Here is a 10,755-nt window from a genome sequence, read left to right as displayed (position 1 = left end):
GGGCCGTTGATGAACGCCTGAAGGCCTTTTCATGCCTGAATATATCTGACCATCCAAAATCAGGAGTCTGGGGCCCTGCAGCTGAAGATGTTTCCTTCCTAGAAACCAGCTTCCTGTTTATGTCAATTGCTATTGATTAGCTATTTCCCACCATTCAATGCTAAGTATGCTCATTACTAGCTAGTAATTAGCAGTTCAAATAAAGTGTTGTCATTAAACTATTGCATCATTGCAAAAGATCATTTTCATATCCAAGATTTTATAGACACATTAATATTTACCGGCGATATAATTTTAATCCGATTTTATTTCATTGTAGGCCTTCACGCTAAATGCCGTCTGACAGCTGTAAACCTCCTGTAAAGGTTTTGCCTCTGACCTGCTTTTGACCTACTTTTCTGCCCCCACAGTTGGTGTGGGGATTCATCGATCACTCACGCCAGATTAATGCACGAACCTGCAGGCTGTAGGTGGAACCCAGAGGTATCGTGTGATGAGCATTAAGATTCGCTTGCACAGCTGGCTTGGACGCGAGCCCACAACCTCAGAGGCATGTGGCGATGACACCTGCTATGGGGCCGGCTCGGCCCGGTTCGCGATCCTGTGAGCGGTAACTTGTATCTATGATGCACCGCTCTATAAACTGACCATGTTATACTGCTATTCAAACAAATTATAGTGACATTACCAGCATTGCATCCTGGGATGGACATTCAGGTGTGTTGGGTGGGCACCAGCATTCGAATTGTGTCAAAGGTCTTGGGGGGTCTCCCCCCTGCCCACCTGTAGCCAAACACCTGCCTACATGTAACCATGCCCACCTGTAGCCACACCCCTGACCACCTGTAGCCACACCCCTGTGAGCCTGTAGCCACACCCCTGCCAGCCTGTTGCCACACCCCCATTTACCCATGGCCCTTGCCAAAACTCAGCCAGACCCCTCATATATCATTCCTAGTTGAAAGCAAAGCTCTATATTCATTAGCTGGTTACTTTTATAATCCATTATGGTACTTGGATAAGCAGTGGGGGTCTAAGCTGAGGTTGAAACAGAAATTGGTCAGATTTCAGTACCTGGCAAACATGGTGACTGTCTGTGAAAGCTGCTGGTCTTATGTTGTGTCAGTGAGTGCTGTTGAAGATCCTCCTCCGCTTCCCAGCCAAATCAGACACCATCTGATGGGGTCCTCTGCCACTAATGAGCACAGTCACTCAATCGGCAGTTGGATCAGCTGCATTTTTGACTTCGGAAATTTGGTCATTAGAACAGCGTTTCAATGGGGCGACAGAGATCGACCCCTTCATATGGCAATAGAACTCAAACTGCTTAGAAAACATGCTAATTACAAGGTATGGTGTCCTGTGCCCTTTACATCTGACATGCTAGGTGTTATTCCACGGCCTGTCCACTGGAACTTTCTACCTCAGCTGATCAGGATCTCCTGATTTTGATCACCTGACTTTCATGAAATACCCTGATGTCATCCTCTCAGATGCGAGGGCTGGTTTCCCCCCCTCCCCCCAGAGGAAAGTCTCTCTTGGGGGCCGTCACGCCATTGTTGTCGTCCAGCTCTGCAGTCTCCCTGGGGTGCATCCAGCTTTCAGCTGAGAGGTGCGGTTATCTTCTAAAAAGAGGGTCCTTTTCATTCTGGAACACATACCTGGAGGCAGGGGGCGGTGATCACGTTCATTTCCTATTGATCCTGCCATTGTGTAGTCCATCCGTCTCTTGCTTCCAGCCCCCCATCGTGTAAGGCCAGCTGCAGAGCATCTCGATCGTAATCTGGAGAGGTAATTCAAAACTTATTTTTAGCTTTTGCCATTAAGCTGCATGTCTGGCTGTCTGAGACAGTGAAAACGGACCCTTAATCTGTCGCTACCCATCCAGAGCAATTTAAGGTGTTGGCATCCGGTCCCTCTTGGGGCCTCACTTGATTCCGTCGACAAGGGCATCTAAACCATTGCCCGCTTGGGTCTCCCTTAGATGGCTCTGGATGATTGTGCTTCTAATGACTGATGCTCAGATGCGAATGTCATATGACCACAAACTCAGAGGCTTTGATTATGTGGTTATTATTTTTAATATTCCACTCCCTGGTTGTCGTCGAATCTTCCAGTCGTCAGTGACTCTTCATTAGGCTGCACCAGTTGAACCACGTGCTTCAAACGAGGCTTTTATCGGTCCTATTAGCTTAAGTGATCCTTACGACAAGCCTTCTGATTCCTTGATTGCAGGGCCTGTGTAAATTTAATGGTTATTTTCACATAGTCAACGAATAGGATATATTTTTCGATCATGCCTTTTTACTGCAGTCTTCCTTATCTATAAGTGTCACTGGCACAGAAGGCAGGACGGCTGCTCCTGTAAATGACGCCATGAGCTGGCAGAAATGTTATTCTGTTATCCTCTTGTCACAGAATTGTGGTCGCGGTGCTTGAACTGAGTCTTCCTGACTAGACCACGAGTGGCAGGATTTAGCCAGTAAGAATGGCTGGCTGGGTCCTCGATCTCACCACAAGGTCCCTTGTTTTTTTCTTTTACTGCAGATATTGCATTTGTTTTCTTCATGTCATGCTGTCTGTTTAACCCTGGAGTGTTTATTTACAGAAGGTCAGGTCAGGTCAGGTTGGGGAGCATGTGCTGATGCCGCCCCCACCATGCAGCAAAACTCCTCGGGACACCGGCCGGCGATCCCCCAGACAGATACACGGTCCAGTCCCATCCCTCCGGAAATGGCCATCCGTCTGCTGCAGCCAGGTGTTACGTAGGCGTCCCTTTGGGCTGTTCCAAATGTGGCGCGTTTCTCTAAGGGAGATTCGGCTTGCAGGATCCTCATTGCTGAGGACCCAAGTGGCCGTAGTGTCGTAACTGGCGTTCCCTCACAATGCAGGTAATGTGCTTCATTCGAGATTCCTCCAGCAACCGCTCATATGACACAAAAGCAAACCAGCGGTACCTAAGGATTCTCCGAAGAGAGAGGAGTCCAGTCTTCGTCTCAGCTCACTGGATAGTGTCCATGTCTCACAGCCATACAGCAAGACAGGGAGCACCAGGACTCTAAATACTTGGACCTTCGTCCTCTGGAAAATATATCGGTAACGCCACACACCCCTTTCCAGTGACCTCATGACCCCCCATGCTCTTCCAATCCATCTGCTGACTTCATAGGAAGAGTCACCTGACACATGAATGTCACTGCCAAGGTAGATAAATCTCTCAACAAGGTTGAAATTCTCCCCGCAGACAGACACACTACTGATGGCTGTGCCTAAGAAGTCATTAAATGCCTGGATCTTGGTCTTTATCCAGGACACCCGCAATCCCCGACACTCAGACTCCACACTCAGTATCTTGAGAGCCCCAATCAGAGCCTCCATTGACTCCGCTAAGATCACAGCATCGTCGGTAAAGTCAGGATCAGTAAATCTTTCTTCACCAAAGGACGCCTCACAGCTGCTGGACCCCACGACCCTGACAAACACCCAGTCTATGCAAGCATTGAACAGAGTAGGACCAAGAACACACCCCTGCCGAACCCCAGAATCAAGAACCCCAGAACGTAGAGGTTCTGTCTCCACTCTGCCTGCACTCACAGCACTCACAGTACCAGAGTATAGGCCGGCCATGATGTCCAGCAACTTCGGGGGGATTTCGCAAAGTCTCAAGATGTCCCACAGGACAACACGACCAACACGAAGAACCTCTGCGATATTCGCGCTTGTGCCTGATAAGAATCCTCATTGCAAGAATACAGTCGATGGTAGACTTCTTAGGCGTAAAATCAGACTGCTCTGGTCGCTGACAGATGAGCAAGTGATCATGGATCCTGTTAAGGATGACCCTGGCAAGGACCTTACCTGGCACTGAAAGCAGTGTTATCCCCCTGTAGTTGCCGCAATCCAGGCGATCACCTTTCCCTTTCCAGATGGGGACCACAAGTCCCTTTTTCTAGTCAATTGGAATGACGCCTGACTCCCAAATGGAAGCAAAGATTGGCTGCAATGCCAGGAGGACAGACTTACCACCAGCCTGGACAAGTTCACCCCGGATATTACAGATCCCTGCGGCCTTCCCCACCCTCAGCTGATTCACCACCTGCGCAATCTCAGTGAGATTGGTTGGTTCACAGCTGATTGGAGGGTCAGCTTCGAGAACTGTGAACCCAGAGATGTCCAACATCCTAGCTGGAAGATCTGCTTTAAACAACTCCTCAAAGTAGCTGGCCCAGTGGGTCACAACTGCAGTGTCATCCGTAAGGACCGTTCCATCACTCGTCCAGACTGCAAGTCTCCAAGGAACAGAATCAGATGTGCATAATGCTTCAATTCCTCTGTAAGCAGGACATAGGTCACTAGACCACAGATGGTGCATCACCTGCTCACAGATCCATCTAACAAATGCCTCCTTATCCACCCTCAGAGCCATCACAGACATCATCCTCAGTTCCCAGTACAGACTGGAGTTGCCACCAAGTCGTGCGTTGCGACTCCTCTCGATAATATCCAGGATGCCCTGCGACATGAAACACCGGCTTCTGGGAACACCGGCAACACCAACACAACCCTCGGCATCCTTCAGGGTCCTATCATGGAAGGTCTCCCACATCACAGAGTCAGCAGTTGCACCCAAGTTCTCCGATCTCCTTTGCCGCACCACCAGTATTGGAGTACCAAGTCCAATGATGTGACTCAGGGCATTGGAACCAGGATGCAGCGGTTCGCAGCCCCTGACCTTTCACAAAGTCAAGGAACATGGAGCCGCTTTCACCGCAATCTCCAGACCCATGAGGACCGACACAATCCTCATAGCCAGCCCTGTCAGTGCCAGTGGTCACATTGAAGTCACCTATGATCAGAGGAGTGTCACCTCATGGGCACCCTTCAACCACCGAGCGAAGAGGCGAGTGAAATGTCTCCCTCAATGAGACATCACTCACTGCGGTTGGAGCAACAGAGAAGACACCCAAAGAGAGCCTGAGTCTCATAATACCGTCATTGAAAGGAGTGACATCAGACTCCATTGGAAAGAGCCGATCTGCTACAGCGACAGCTACTCCCCGACCAATCAGACGAAAAGTAGGGGAAAGTAGAGAGTGCTGCCACCGAAACGCGGAGTTCAAGAAGCTCCTCCAATATTAGAGGAAGATGGGCATCTTGCTGGAGAGACAAGACATTCCACGTGCCTATCTAGATGGGCCGCCTCAAACTGGGACCCAAGTGCCACCATGCAACAGCTAATGCCTCAGCACCACACCAGCCCCCATCCCCAACAGGTCTGACCCTATTAGCTCTCCAATGGTTTCAACTTGTCCGGGGATGGGGCTCCTGAAGGCTTTCCCCATCCCCTTCATGCTACTCCCGCGGAGAGCCGAAGAGTATTGTGCTTGTTTGTATCGAGCAGTCGTGAGTTGTTTTACGCTGGCTGGAGTGCCAATACCACCACCAACCCCCAAAGAATTGTTTCTCTGCAAGTTGGAGATCCGCTTGCAGGAGCGGATGTAGTTTAATGTCATACCCAGGACATAAAGGACAGAAGGGTTTATTTACATTTTCTTTGAGAATGAAAAACTTTTAGCCTTCGAGGTTAGCGAGGGTTGATTGGATCAGATGCGAGCCTTGCTGTCATGTGACATCAGCAGTGACTGGCTTTGGTTAAGTGGGTGTAGGTCAGCTGCCCAGGAGGCGAATACAGGCTCCACAGTCTCATCTGCGGAGATTTCTTCCTCACGGCAGCCATCATCATCAACACACGCACTACAACGTAAAATTTCCACCTGCCTCTTAACAGTCCCAATTGTTCAGTGATATTTCCTTATTTCGGATGGCTCTTTTGTGGGCCTGTTAGACTGTGCTCTGTATTTTCTTCAAAAGGGGTCAGAAGAGCTACACTATATGGACAAAAGTATTGGGACACACCTCTTAATCATTGAATTCAGCTGTTTCATCCAGACCCATTGCCACAGGTGTATAAAATCAAGCACCTAGCCATGCAATCATTTGTGAAAGAATGGGTCCTTCTGATGAACTGGTACTGTCATATTCCGTGATCGACTGTAAGTGGTATTATTGCGAAGAGGAAGCATTTAGGAACAAGAAAAACTCAACTACAAAGTGGCTTAGTGCCAGTGAATGGAACTCTAAATGCTTCAGCATACAAAGACACTTTGGACGATTCCATGCTTCCAGCTTTGTGGGAACAGTTTGGGGAAGGACCTTTTCTGTTCCAGCATGGCTATGCCTCAGTACACAAAGAAGGATCCATAAGGACATGATTGGATGAGTATGGTGTGGAAAAACTTGACAGGCCTGTACAGAGTCCTGACCTCAACCCCATCTGTTAGGGTTTTCTTCTTCTGAAGATACGCTGGAAACTAACCAGTCTATGAACACAGAACAACACAGACAGCTGTGATGACTTTTTACTTGCTGCAAGGGAAGTCCGGTCGAACTCAGCCAACTTCGAAAGAGGAACTCCCCTCGCAGTATCTTTTATTGAGGTACACAACCAGGACATGCAAATAACATTCAACATTGTTTATCACCATGTATGGGGTGGAGATATTCAAGCGACAGTTCTTAAGAAGGGTTATTGCTAAATTAAGATCAGCTGTTGCAGGGTGGACCCGGGTTCAAGTCTCCGCCTGGGTCACATGTGTGCGGAGTTTGCATGTTCTCCCCATGTCGTCGTGGGGTTTCCTCCGGGTACTCCGGTTTCCCCCCACAGTCCAAAGACATGCTGAGGCTAATTGGAGTTGCTAAAATTGCCCATAGGTGTGCATGTGTGAGTGGATGGTGTGTGAATGTGCCCTGCGATGGGCTGGCCCCCCATCCTGGGTTGTTCCCTGCCTCGTGCCCATTGCTTCCGGGATAGGCTCCGGACCCCCCGCGACCCAGTAGGATAAGCGGTTTGGAAAATGGATGGATGGATGGATGTTGCAGGGTGTTATTTCTAAGAAATGGCATCTAGCAAAATGACAATAAAAAAAGTACATATTTCTCTAACACCATCAAAGACCTTTGGGATGAACTAGAATTTTGTATAAATTTTGTGGAAAGTCTTCCCAAAAGAGTGGCAGCTGTTATTGCTGCAAAGGGGGGGGGACCAACTCTGTATTGATGCACATGGATTTAAAATGGGATGTTGTAAAAGTTTCTGTAGGTGTGATGGCCAGGAGTCCCAATTGTAATGACTGCATTATTTTTGAGATTGTCGTCAGTTATGTTCTGGTAACTCGCCTCACATCCACAGAAACTGGCTTAGAGTCCTCTAGCTTTTAGGCCATCTCTTTATTGCTGTCTATATGTTTTTATGTTTTTTTACGTTCACAAGTTATTTGCTTGCTTATTTATTTATTTTTTTATTATAAATTTATCTACCTAGCTTACACTATAAACATAGGCCTAGGCTCAGTTAGCTAGCTAACTAACTAGCAGGCATGGATATCATGTTCAAACACAGAAGGGGAAAAATGAAGGGCAGGCAGAACGGCTAACAACAATGGAGCTAATGGGAATAGAGCAAAGGTGTTCAGTGGGCAAATGAGTGTTTCGCTTATCTTATTGTAGTACGACAAGCTGTGCCTTATATGTTTCTAGCAGCACGGCTGTGGAGGCAAAAAAACCACTCGACACAGCAGAAAAACATTTAACTTTAACATTTAATCTGCATATACCAAAGTTACCACACATTTGGCTTACACATTTGTACCTAAAATCTTATTGTCACATTTGAAAACCAAAACAAATTATAAGTATAACTGCTTTCGAGCAGAAATAATTACATATTCCATTAGTTTTAAATAGAAAAATTTTAAGTAAGGTTAGTTAGAATTAATGATTACAATAGCACATTGATTTACTACTGTGACTCGCTTGGCTGGCACTATGTATGTGGTCATGGAAAATGATTGAACATAGAAAATGACTTACAACCAATCAGATTTGAGAACTGAACAGCATTGTGGTATTACCCCCGTATGAACTCTGCAGCTTCTCATGTTGTGGTCTGGAAGGAGCTGAAGCAACACAAACTGCTCACTGAGGTGGAGGGAAGAAGTGCTTTATTGCAGCCCTGTCTATCAGTGCGTATGGGAGTTGGATGTTTCCACTGAGGTGGAGGGAAGCAGTGCTTCATTGTGGCCCTGACTGTCAGTGTGTCTGGGAGTTGGATGTTTCCACTGAGATGGAGGGAAGCAGTGCTTCATTGTGACCCCGACTGTCAGTGTGTCTGGGAGTTGGATGTTTCCACTGAGGTGGAGGGAAGCAGTGCTTCATTGTGGCCCCGACTGTCAGTGTGTCTGGGAGTTGGATGTTTCCACTGAGGTGGAGGGAAGCAGTGCTTCATTGTGACCCCGACTGTCAGTGTGTCTGGGAGTTGGATGTTTCCACTGAGGTGGAGGGAAGCAGTGCTTCATTGTGGCCCCGACTGTCAGTGTGTCTGGGAGTTGGATGTTTCCACTGTGGTGGAGGGAAGCAGTGCTTCATTGTTACCCCGACTGTCAGTGTGTCTGGGAGTTGGATGTTTCCACTGTGGTGGAGGGAAGCAGTGCTTCATTGTGACCCCGACTGTCAGTGTGTCTGGGAGTTGGATGTTTCCACTGTGGTGGAGGGAAGCAGTGCTTCATCACGCCCCTGTCTGTCAGTGAGTCCAAGAGTCGGGAACGCCTCGTGAGGCCTATGTTGGCGATGGGAGAGCACTCGACATGTTTTCAGTTCTTCGTGACCATCCCTAACGGCGTTGCCACAGATTCGGCGGCAGGCTCTGTGACAACTAACTGCATGACAAAATGACACAAATTCTACGGTGACATGGGTGACATGATGTCGTCTGTCAGGCACGTGGCAAGGACAGCTGCAAACGTTCCCTCCTACGCATTGATGTTGTTTGATGAGATGGCAAACAATGTCACAGAACACTTTCCCAAGAATCCGTCTTTAAATAAATATATTAATAAATCTATATTGATGTTCCTGCTGAGTCTTTCTGTGGGGTTAGAAGCAGGACCCAAGGGTGAGAGATCATCTCTGAGCCACAAGCTATTTGTAAGTTACTCGGCCATGTGCCCAGGAGCCGCCTTGAAAAGAGATTGATGATCTTCGTTTGGGGTTCGAAGGGTCCCCTGTGCTGTGGAGCTGCATGATCTGCATTAGCGTAGCGTTCTTAAGCCGCTAGCTAAAATTCCTACGCTGGCCTCATCTGAGCAGCTTGCAGGGCTTTCTTCAGCCACAGACCGCGCCGTGACGATTACGTGATGGCCGTCCTTCCGGCGCCATCCGCTCTGCTATTCTCGTCTTTATTTATGTAACTTCTCACTCTTCCTGCCTTTTTTTTTTATTATTCATCGTGCAAATATATAGTTTTAAGGGAACATTATTCAAGTGTGTGTGACGGACTGAGATCGTTAGTTTCATTGGCCATTAAATTGGAGAGATCGCACTTTTGGTTAAACTCGCCACTTCGATACGGCTTCATCTTGAGTGACACATACCCCCCCCAACCCTCACTACCACCACCACCGCCACACACACATACACACACACACACACACACATTTCCTTCCCCCATTTTAAATCTAGAAACATCCAAGACACAGAATGCTAGGTTCCCGCTGACAGGTGCTTAAATTCCTCTATTTTAATCCCGGACGATATAGTCATCGCTTCATTTTGGCTTCATTCTATCACTTTGGACACGCTGTGAGGAATTTCTCATCTTGCTAATGAAGTTTTAAAAGAAAAAAAAAAAAAAGATTTACTACCCCCCTGACACTTTTTATGCTGCTCTGTGCAGTAACTCTTATCCGGGAAAAGCAACTTTGGGAATCTATTTGAACACCTTGGAGCGTTTGTATAGGCATTTATAGGTGTCTGTATAGGAATTTAATCTTAATCTAGTTGAGGGATCAGAGGAATGAATGCAGCCTGTGTTCTGACAGACAATGCACACAGCCTCTAGGCTTACAGACACTGTCTGCCGACTGCAGTTATACAACAGCGTCTCTGTAAAAGACACTATTGGTAATACAAATATAACACCCTTAGGTCACCTTGAGATTTTAGCTTTGAAATATTCCTCCTTCTCATCTGTGTTTTCTCCATATACACATACGTATCGAGTTGTGAGATGGGTTGAATGAGGATGTAGTCTTTCCTGTTGATTCCTTGAATTTATCCCTGATTCTTCGCTGCTTGTCGAAACTGCGGTGTTCTGATCTCTCGTGACCCAAGTAAATCTGACCACACTCTTGGTGTTCCCTCCCTGGCACTAAAAACCTGAGTCTGGTTTGCTTTTACTATCTTTTTATCTTATGTACCGATATACCTCACAGATGTTTTGTACCCAAACCACCATCTTTTCTGGGAGAGCTACCTCACAGATGTTTCTACCCAAGATTCATCATATCATCTGTTCTGGGAGAGCCACCTCACAGATGTTTGTACCCAAGATTCACCATATCATCTTTTCTAGAAGAGCCACCTCACAGATGTTTGTACCCACGATTCACCATATCAACTTTTCTGGGTGAGCTACCTCACAGATGTTTGTCTACCTCACAGATGTTTGTGCCTAAGCATTCATAACTTCAATCTACTCTTGAGAAAAAGGGGTTTTCCATTACAAATACGTGGGACTTGCTTAAAGAACATTAATATCTATGAATGATTTTCCTCCTACATATTTGAGTTAATGTGTGTCCTGAACTTGTTATTAATTATTCATTTCTAGCTAGAAAGTAAAAATTCTCTCTTGTTTAT

Source organism: Brienomyrus brachyistius, chromosome 1, assembly GCF_023856365.1.
Source record: "Brienomyrus brachyistius isolate T26 chromosome 1, BBRACH_0.4, whole genome shotgun sequence".
In the NCBI taxonomy this organism is placed as follows: Eukaryota; Metazoa; Chordata; class Actinopteri; order Osteoglossiformes; family Mormyridae; genus Brienomyrus; species Brienomyrus brachyistius.
Note: the sequence above shows the minus strand (reverse complement) of the source record.